This window comes from Myotis lucifugus, unplaced genomic scaffold, assembly GCF_000147115.1.
Source record: "Myotis lucifugus unplaced genomic scaffold, Myoluc2.0 scaffold_7, whole genome shotgun sequence".
Classification (NCBI taxonomy): Eukaryota; Metazoa; Chordata; class Mammalia; order Chiroptera; family Vespertilionidae; genus Myotis; species Myotis lucifugus.
In genome coordinates, this window is record NW_005871055.1 from 17,784,572 (window position 1) to 17,794,282 (window position 9,711).

Consider the following 9,711-nt stretch of genomic DNA (forward strand, 5'->3'; position numbering starts at 1 on the left):
CTTCTTCTTCTTCTTCTTCTTCTTCTTCTTCTTCTTCTTCTTCTTCTTCTTCTTCTCCTTCTTCTTCTTCTTCCTCTTCTTCTTCTTCTTCTTCACACAAGCCCTTTAACATTTCTTGTAATACTGGTTAGGTGAAAAAACAGCAATACTCCTTTAGCTTCTTCTTGTCTGGGAAGCTCTTTATTTCTCTGTCAATTTTAAACCATAATCTTGCTGGATAAACTAGTCTTGGTTGTAGGTCCTTGTTTTCCATGACTTTGAATATTTCATGCCAATCCCTTCCGGCCTGAAATGTTTCTGTTGAGAAATCACCTGACAGTTTTATTGAGAGCTCCCTTCTAGGTAACTGACTGCCTTTCTCTTATAGCATTTAAGAACCTTTCTTTGTCTTTAACTTTTGGCATTTTAATAGTAATGTGTCTTGGTGTGGGCCTTTTTGGATCCATCTGATTTAGCACTCTGGGCTTCCTGGATTTTGTGTGCTTTTTCCCTTCATCAGAATAAGGACGTCTTTAGACATTATTTCTTCAAACAGTTCTCAATCCCTTGTTATTTCCCTTCTCCTTCTGGTCCCCCTATGATGCAGATGTTGTTACACATCATGTTGTCCCAAAGGTCCCTTATCATTAATATTTAAAGTGTTTTTTTGTCTTCTTTTTACCACTCTGATTTTTTTTCTACCTTGTCTTCCAAGTCACTGATTTGATCATCTCTTCATTAAGCCTGCTGTCTATTCCTTCAGTGTATTCTTTATTTAAGACATGGCATTGTTCTTTTCTAACTTGTCCTTTTTGTGGTTTCTGTGTCCTTTTTCATGCTGTTGAGCATCCTGATAATCATTACTATGAACTCTATATCTTATACATTTCTTATCTCCATGTCATTTAGCCCTTCTTTTGGAGAATTCTCTTGTTTTTTATTTGATGCCTGTTTCTTTGTCTCTCCATTTTTCTTGCTTCTTTTTCTTTGTTTCTATGTTTTAGGTAGATCTGTGATTATCCCCAGTCTTGGTAAGGTAGACTTATGTGGCAGGTTACCTTTGGGACCTAGTGGCATAGTCTCCCTGATCACCTGAGCTGGATGCTCTAATAATGTCTTTTGTGTACATTTTGTGGGCCCTCCTGTTGTAATTTAATCTTATTTGCTATTGGTCTGTTCATGCATGGGATCCATTCTCAGGCTGACAGTGAGGCTCAACTCCCAACACAGTGTGCAAGCTGCTGTGCAGGTGCTGATCACATGAAGCAGCATTCACATCAGCAGGATTTGCTGCCCCCAGGGATATGCTTCTTGTGAAGCTTATTGGATCCTGCTATGTTTTTGTCTGAAGCTGGCCACTGTGTTAACTGGTTTTGGGCTTCTTCTAAAGGACTCTGGTGCAGGCCAATGTCAGATGCTGTCTGTGATCGGCCCTAGTCAACCTCTTTGGTGCTATCAGCAATCCACAGCCTGGGGCTTCCTGTACTAAAATTATGTGAAGGTGGAAAGGACCATGCTATGCACCAATGTATGCTTTTACTAGCACCAGGGCCAAGCGCAGGTCAGCAAAAGTCTAAAAGCACTGAGAGATCCTTCTCTGTCTGTAGCCTATCTATTAGGCTCAGTCTCTTATATAGCCTCAGGCTTATTGAACAGCAGGGTATAAGCTCCACATGGTGGGGCAAGAGGGTTTCCACTAGGTGGGTCTATTGCTTCCCCCAGGCTGATACTTCATAGAGGGAATGCTCTGCCTGGGAATGATGGCTTCTGCAGTATAGAGAGTGATTCAGCCCAGGAATCCTGACACTTTCCCCAGACCCACAGAACCCACTCTCTCCTTGCGCAGCTCTAGTCTGCTCTGCCCTCCCTCTCCTGTAGCCATAGCACACAGTGAGCGGCTACAAACAAAATTTTGTGTGGCCTGTGTTTCTGTCTGTCTCTCCTTGGAGGATAGAAATACTTCTGCTTTTCATAGTCATATGTTATGTGGACACCTTTCCTGGTTCTAGTGCTCTGGGCTGGGGAGCCTGGCTTGTGATTTAGATGCCACACTTCTCAGGGGGAAACCCCCACAGTGATATATCCCTTTGGAACTTCAGCTGCTGCCTGTGAATACCTGGCTAGCTCTCTCATGCCTGCACACCTTCTACCAGTCTCAATGTGGCCTCCTCTGTAAGTTCTTGTTTATTAGGCTGTCTTCAGCTAGTCTTCAGTTCTCTGTTTCTTTTAGATTAATTGTCACCCTATTGCTTTATTGAATAGTTCCTAATAGGCATTGAAAAATATCAGATTAACATGTTGATTATAATGATGTTTAACTTCTCATAGTCAATATTCAACACTCATTTTGTATTTTAAGGGCAGTGTTAATATTCCAGGAGAATAAATTACACTGTCAGGAAGTCTGGGATCATCTTATAAAATCTATTGACCTTTTATTCAGATACCACTAAGTCATTCTTTTAAAATATATTTTTACTGATTTCAGAGAAGAAGGGAGAAAGAAAGAAGGATAGAAATATCAATGATGATGATAGAATCATTTGGCTGCCTCCTGCACACCCTCCACCAGAGATCGAGCCCACAATCTGGGCATGTGCCCTGACCAAGAATCGAACCATGACCTCCTGGTTCATAGGTCATTGCTTAATCCCTGAGCCACACCGGCTGGGTCATTTTTTGTTCATTTGTTTTAAAATTTTTTTTAAATTTCTTTATTGATTAAGTTATTACATATGTGTCCTTATCCCCACATTACCCCCCATCCCCCCTCTCATGCCCTCACCCCCCTGTTGTCTGTGTCCATTTATATTTAGTATAGTGCCTATAAATGAGCATTACGAAATAGAACTTCTAATAGAATGATGATTAAATACAACACTCACAGTTGGCTTTTTTTAGAGACTTGGTACTTCACAGTGTCCTTGGCAACAGTCCTTGTAGAGGCCCCCTGATTATAACATTTCTTCTAGCTGTATTGTTGTCCAAAGCCCTGCCTCTTTACTCCATGAGTAGCTCGTAATCCAAATCAACCAGCAACTATAGAGGCGCTGCAGCCTTTTTCTGCTTCAGGGGTGGGCTTGCCTCTATTGTTTCTATCTCTCCTCTTTGGAGCTGATTCACTTTAAAAAAAGTTCTTAGAGTGGGTATTTGTCTGGAGGGATCTACATACTCTCTGCCAACTAACCTCCATGCCTCTCCCATGTCCACTTGTTTAATTTTAAGAAACTTAGTGAAAAAAGTAATGGTCTATAACTTTACATCTGCTTTTTAAAAAGTCTGGTGTCTTTTTTTTAGAATTTTTCCTGTGCCATTAAGAGTCTTCTAAACCCTAGTTTAAGTAGCAGTATATTTTGTTCCTGGGATGTGCTATAATTAAACCTTTCTCCTATTGTTGGGTACTTATACTGTTCCCAAAACTTTGCAGGTTACATTGGCTTCATCCTTTCAACATAAAATCCTTGCTGTATATATATCTTGCTGTAATAAACTTAAAAAAACATTTATGTTTCAAAGGTTTAATTTTTTTAAAAGATCATTTTTAAAAAGATAATTGATAGATACAAAGGTATGAACTTTCCTGAGCTACTTGTTATATTCTGGGCTAATTACCTTCCTTACCACACACTTGCAACTATTGATTATTACCTTGTAGAAATTTTTGTCAATTTAGTACATGAAAAATCCTATTTCATTTTAATGCAAATTGAGCAATATTTTCCACTTCACAAATGATAAGTTGCACACATTTAACGAGGTTTGTAATCCTTTTAAACCTATATACGATAACCAGGAGGTCATGTCTGAGCTGCTGACCTTTATGTGGTCTTCATGTCCCATTAAGTAGTCTGATATTTAAAGCCTCAGGTCACTTTCAGTCTTAATTCTACTTTATTATTCTCCAATGTTGCATAATGTTTCCATTAATTCAGCCAAGAGTGTCTCTCTTCACCTTTTCTTCACTGGTTGGTGTCCAGTTATAAGGATGACAGATTTCCAGAGAGGTTATATTAATTTTATTATCATCACAGTGATTATCTTTACTCAAATGAAAGTAGTAATAAAATTTTAGGCTTAGAGAAGAAAGAGTATTTGTTCACTGAATATATATATATATATATATAATTTAAGTGAGAAGTGCTTGCACAGAAACTAAAGGTCAGAGATTCTCAGGTTTAGCAACAATTGTTTACATTTTACATCATGTCAGAAAATAAATAGGTGGTAATAAAACATCAGATTTCTTTAACATTTGCTGAGGGGATTTCTGCTGCACTATTTAAAATTAAATTAGACATCAGTCACCTAATAAATACTTTTTCATCATCATATTTGTTTAGGAAGAGAGATAGACCTTCAGTGTCCAGTCTCTCCTTTTCCCCTTCAATGGGGTCCAAACTACTGAGAAGGAAGCTAAGTATCTTCATGTTTTCTCTCCCTCTATTAGAATTAACCATTGATCAAGTTTGGAAAAAAGCTTCATACTAAAATGCTGCCTCCACCAGAATTATTTGTGCTTTCAAATAATATGAGTACTTCTCAGGTATCCAAGAGTGAACTCACCCTTCAATAAATAATTGGACTTAACATTCAAGCACCACCAAACGTATTAGCCAAAGGAATAAATGATGAATTTGCAATTATAAAAGTTTTTTTTTGTTTTTTGTTGTTTTGTGTTTTTTTTTGTTTTTTTTTTAGTTTCCTTTTCCTGTCAGTAGAAACTTTTATCCTTCCTATCGGAATGTCTTTTGTGACTCCATTGTGATAATAGCTACTATAGGTTGAACGTTGTGTATGTACCAAGCACATTTTTATTATTATAGAATCCTTCATTTTATAAATGATGAAACTAAGTCTCAGATAAAATAAATAAGTTTAGTTACTAATCAATTATGGAGCAGAGATTTGAATCCCTGTCTAACTCTAAAGATTATGTTCTTAACTATTATACTCTTTGATGCTTCAGGTAAATGGCCGACTGGGTGTCTAGCAGCCTCTCCCATCCCACATGCTCTTCTGCCAGTGATTTTGCCACTAATCCTCAAGAGGTAGGGTTTATTTCTTTTCTCCATGATTCTGGGGTGGTCCTGTGACTATTTGATAAATAAAATATGACAAAAGTGATGCCGTGTAACTTACCAGTATGATCCTTAAGAAATCTCCAGTCTCTGCTGGAAATCTGGCTCCTTAGAACTCTTGGAATCCATAATATAAGGTCTATATGGAGGAGACAAAAACTTCCCACTTTCAGGAAACTGCTCAGCTGAGTTTCAGAAGGAGACCAGCACCTAGTGTCAGCTATGTAAGTTGCAGGGTCCAGGGAAAAGTGAAAGTATGGACCCCAGCCAGGATTTTTTAAAAAGCCAATCTCCTTTCCCTTAGGTTCAATGCCTTGTAGGGAAGGAAAAACGTTTTTTTCCATCATCTTAGTTTCCCTGGCTGAGTTTGAAAATTAAGCTGACAAAGACAGATGAACAGCAGGCATTTTATTAATTTTTTATATGTACATAATAGTCTTCACAAGAGAATGAATATTTGAAAAAGTGACCAGAACTGGAAGCTTTTATACTTTTTAAACAAATAAAAAATACATTTGTGAAAAATTGACAAGACAAAGGGTTTAGGCTAGAGATAGTAAATGGTGAAGAAGTAAGTAGGAAGATAAGGGTTAGTTTAACAAGGTTTGTTTGTACAGATTTCTTAGCCCCCAAATTCTGTCTCTGGTGATGAGAATGTCTTCCTCTGGGTATAAGGAGGTTATCTTTCACAAAGGAGTTTTATAACCTGTTTCAGAGAAGAAGGGCGAGGGGAGGTAGGTCAGAGTGACTTCCTGTTCCTGTTCCTGCTGTTTTTTAAAAGTCCTTCAGTTTAAAGAAGTTTAATGTGCCAAGGTGCCATGTTTCAGGATAGCATGGTCTGAACCTCATAAGCCCCAATGCACAATAGATGAATATTCCCAAGGGATTGCAATCTCCATCACAGGCAGGACATGCTCAGAATCTGGACTGGCCATAGTTAAGAGCTGTCTACAGAAATTGCCATGATCTTGCCATCCCAGGTGGAACGGAATCTGCCCTGCAGCACCTGAAGATGCTGCATACTCAAATATTCTATGTGCTCCTGACCTTGAACTTCCTGAATTCTGCACCCAGGCTTTTGCTAGGAGTAGAGGGCAATAGCAGAACCATGGCCTTCCACTCACTGATGTGACAAGGCAGAAAGTAGCACTGGTCACGGGGCAGGTGTGGAGAGGAGGGAGCAGAGTGGGGCCCAAGGAACCAAGGAGCGAGAACTGCCAGGAAGACAAGAAGCTGTCCTGGGTGGTGGGAGATTTTGAGAGGTGGGACTGTGCATGAGCCAAGGCTCCAAGTCCCCAGCACACACATACTCCATTGTCCCTTCCTTCTTCACTTACCAAATACAAATAGAAAGAAAATCCTCAAGTGTGGGGCCCTTCTGAGCACAGCACCCTCTGTGACTACACAGATTACACATGCATGTGCCAATGTGCTGGCCCTGCCAGCACCAACTGCAAACCTTGTGAATGAACACATTTTGGTCCTGTGAGTTGCTCCAGAGTTCCAGGAGAAAAACCACTGAGTCAACACACAGACATAGAACCATGTGAAATAACAAATAGTTGATACTTTAAGCCACTAAGATTTTTTTCCTTTTTAATGAATTTACTGGAGTGACACTGGTTAACAAAATTATACAGGTTTCAGGTGCACAATTCCATAATAATGTACACTGTATTGTGTGTTCACCACCCCAAGTCAAGTCTCTGCCCATCACCCTTTATTCCCCCTTTTACCCTTCTCCAACTCCCCCCGCCCACTCTTCCCCCACCCATTCACCACACTGTTGCCTGTGTCCATGAGTTTTCTCTCTCTTTTTTCCTCAATCCCCCCACCACCATCCCAGGCCCTCAACCCTCCCTCTTGACAGCTGTCAGTTTGCTCTCTATCTATGAGTCTGTCTCTATTTTGCCTGTTAGTTTATTTTGTTCATTAGATTTCACATATGAGTAATTGTCTTTCTCTGACTGTAAGCCAATAAGTTTTGAGGTGGTTTATTAAACATCACTTCATAACTAAAACAACTGCTATCATCATAGTAGGTTTTATGGAGTCACTATGAAGTATAAGACATGATTTCTACCCTCAAAAAACGTACAGTATAATTGGCAAGTAAAGGGCACCTAAAAGAATTGTTGACCAATAACAGACAATGTACAAACAAGAAAGAAAGAAAAATTTGAAACAGTTAAATGTGAAGACTGTTCAAAAACAGGAGATCCCTGGGAGAGGTGGCTAGGATATTCAGGAAAGCTTCCCATGGGAGAACCCTGAGCCAGACCTTGGAGGATGTATAGTATCTGGACTGTAGATCACGGATGACCCTGCTTGAGTTTCTACTGCACTCACCAGAATGTAGCATGCAAACACATTAAAGCATTTAAAATCCATTTCTTGGATCAAGAGCCCGGACCATTCAGCTTCCTATACCTTATGCCCACCTCCTCTGCTCTTTCCATCTCTTGACCCAGCCTTCATTTTTGCCTCTGGCTTTGAATCTGATGCACAAATGAATTTCTGTCAGCCTCTGATCTTGTTTTAGTATGCTGGTCACAGGCTTTTCTTTTTTCCAGAGCTCAGAGAACCTAAAGCCTCTGGGAATCCTCCAGGACTAGGCCTACTTTATTCCTTGGACTCTGTCTCCTATACATAGCCCCTCCTGTGAATGCACAAATTTGATGCTTTTTAGTACAGTATGTATATAAAATCAACTTATAACATTTACATAAAACACCATTTCCCACACTTACTTGTCCATGGAATCCTGTTTTCCCAGATCATATTTTGATTTCTCAGATTACCACTTGGGAAATGATAGTTTGAACTAAATTTATACAAGTTGATTTGTAGCATTTATACTTTTAGCAAGCTTCCAGATGATTCTGATGTGCACCACGGTTTGAGGAACACTATTTTAGAAATAAGTAAAATTGAAGTTGTAATAATCCTCCCATGACTTTTGATTATTTTCATTCACTTATTTTTTACAACTCAGATATGAAACCACTTAAAATTCTACAGCTTTTCATAATTACAAGTGAATTTCTTTGCTAGTTGGCAGTTACTGTAGGTTAAATATAAAACATATAATTTGCCTAAACATTTTATTATATTGTATTCTTTTTTTTACCTTTCTATGGAATTTGGATTCAGGAAATCTGCATTCTTTAATGGATATTCAACTAAATAATTTGACTCTTTGTGATGTGTGATTTAATATTCAATGTGGAAAGCCTGATATAGTAGATTTTAAAATCAGGCAGACCTGGGTTTTAAATCTCGATTGTAACACCTACTGCCTGTGTGACATTGGGAAAATAATTTCAGATTTTTTAGCCTCAAAATGAAAATCAGTTGACAAGTTAGTTTTTTTTGTTTTTTTTATTTTTATTTTTATTTTTTATTGCTTAAAGCATTACAAAGGGTATTACATATGTGTCCTTTTTTTTTCCCCGCCCTTGACAATACCCCGGCTTCCCCTACCCCGCAGTGTCTTATGTCCATTGGTTATGCTCATATAATAGCTTCAATACACAGCTTGTAAAAATACTGGTACCTCAATAAACACTAGTTTGTTCTCTCTTTTCTCTTACATGGCTCAGTATCATGAAGGACTAAGTGGTTAATAATATTGTTTTACTTATCTGCCAGAGAGTTGTGGAAAATAACATTGCATAAGTTGAAAAATGCTTTGAAAATGTTAAAGGTGTTCCATAAATGCACATAACAGTATTTTCTGCTGATGCAATTGGAAGCTCCTTGAAGAAGAAGACTTCTTATTTTAAAGTATTTGACATTTTAGTTTAAAATTTAAACCAAAATAAAAACATTTAAACAGTGTATGTGTCTCTGTAATCATTAAATATTCATTAGTGATAGTGCTAATTTAAAAGTTCCTGACTAGACAAATGTTCACTATTGCTATCCTCATTTTGTGTATGTTTCCACTTTCCTTCTTTAGTATACATTTTAAACAAACATATAAGTATACCCTTTTCCTCCCCCTACACACAAAAGAAGTTTGTCATAGCCTCACTGCCAGTTTTAATGAAGATTAAGTTTAATTGCTATCTCTTCTCATTCTGGGTTTTTGCAAGGTTAGGACAATAAATATTGAAGGAAAATGGACAATGAAACTTTCCGTTATGGCCAGTTTGTTAACTAAAAATGACTCCATGTAATTTTATTTGAATTTAAATCATACCAGCAAGAGCTTAGCATTTATAAATTCCCTTTCTAATTCTCACAGGTTCTATTAAGTGAGTACAGAATCCCATAAATACAAAGAACAATATTCTTAAAATTGAAAACCACATACTAAAAATTTCATTAACCCAATATATCACCTAACGTAAAAAACAACAACAAAAAAAAACATAATGCAAGTTCTCTGAGTAAGATTGCATTGACTGTGTGTACCATTTGGTCTATTAGTATGCTCCATTATTTTGAATTTGTTAAATCCTTGAATAAAAATCTCTGTGTTAGCAGTTCTTGGCTAAATTCTAAAAAGTAATAACAGCTGCATTATCACTTCTCAGGTAGAAGGTTTGTCACAATGAGTAATGTTCTTCCTACTGAAGTGTTCTCAAACACACTTCACCTGTACCAGGCACTAATTTGATTTTCTGCACACATAAATGTATGTGTGTGT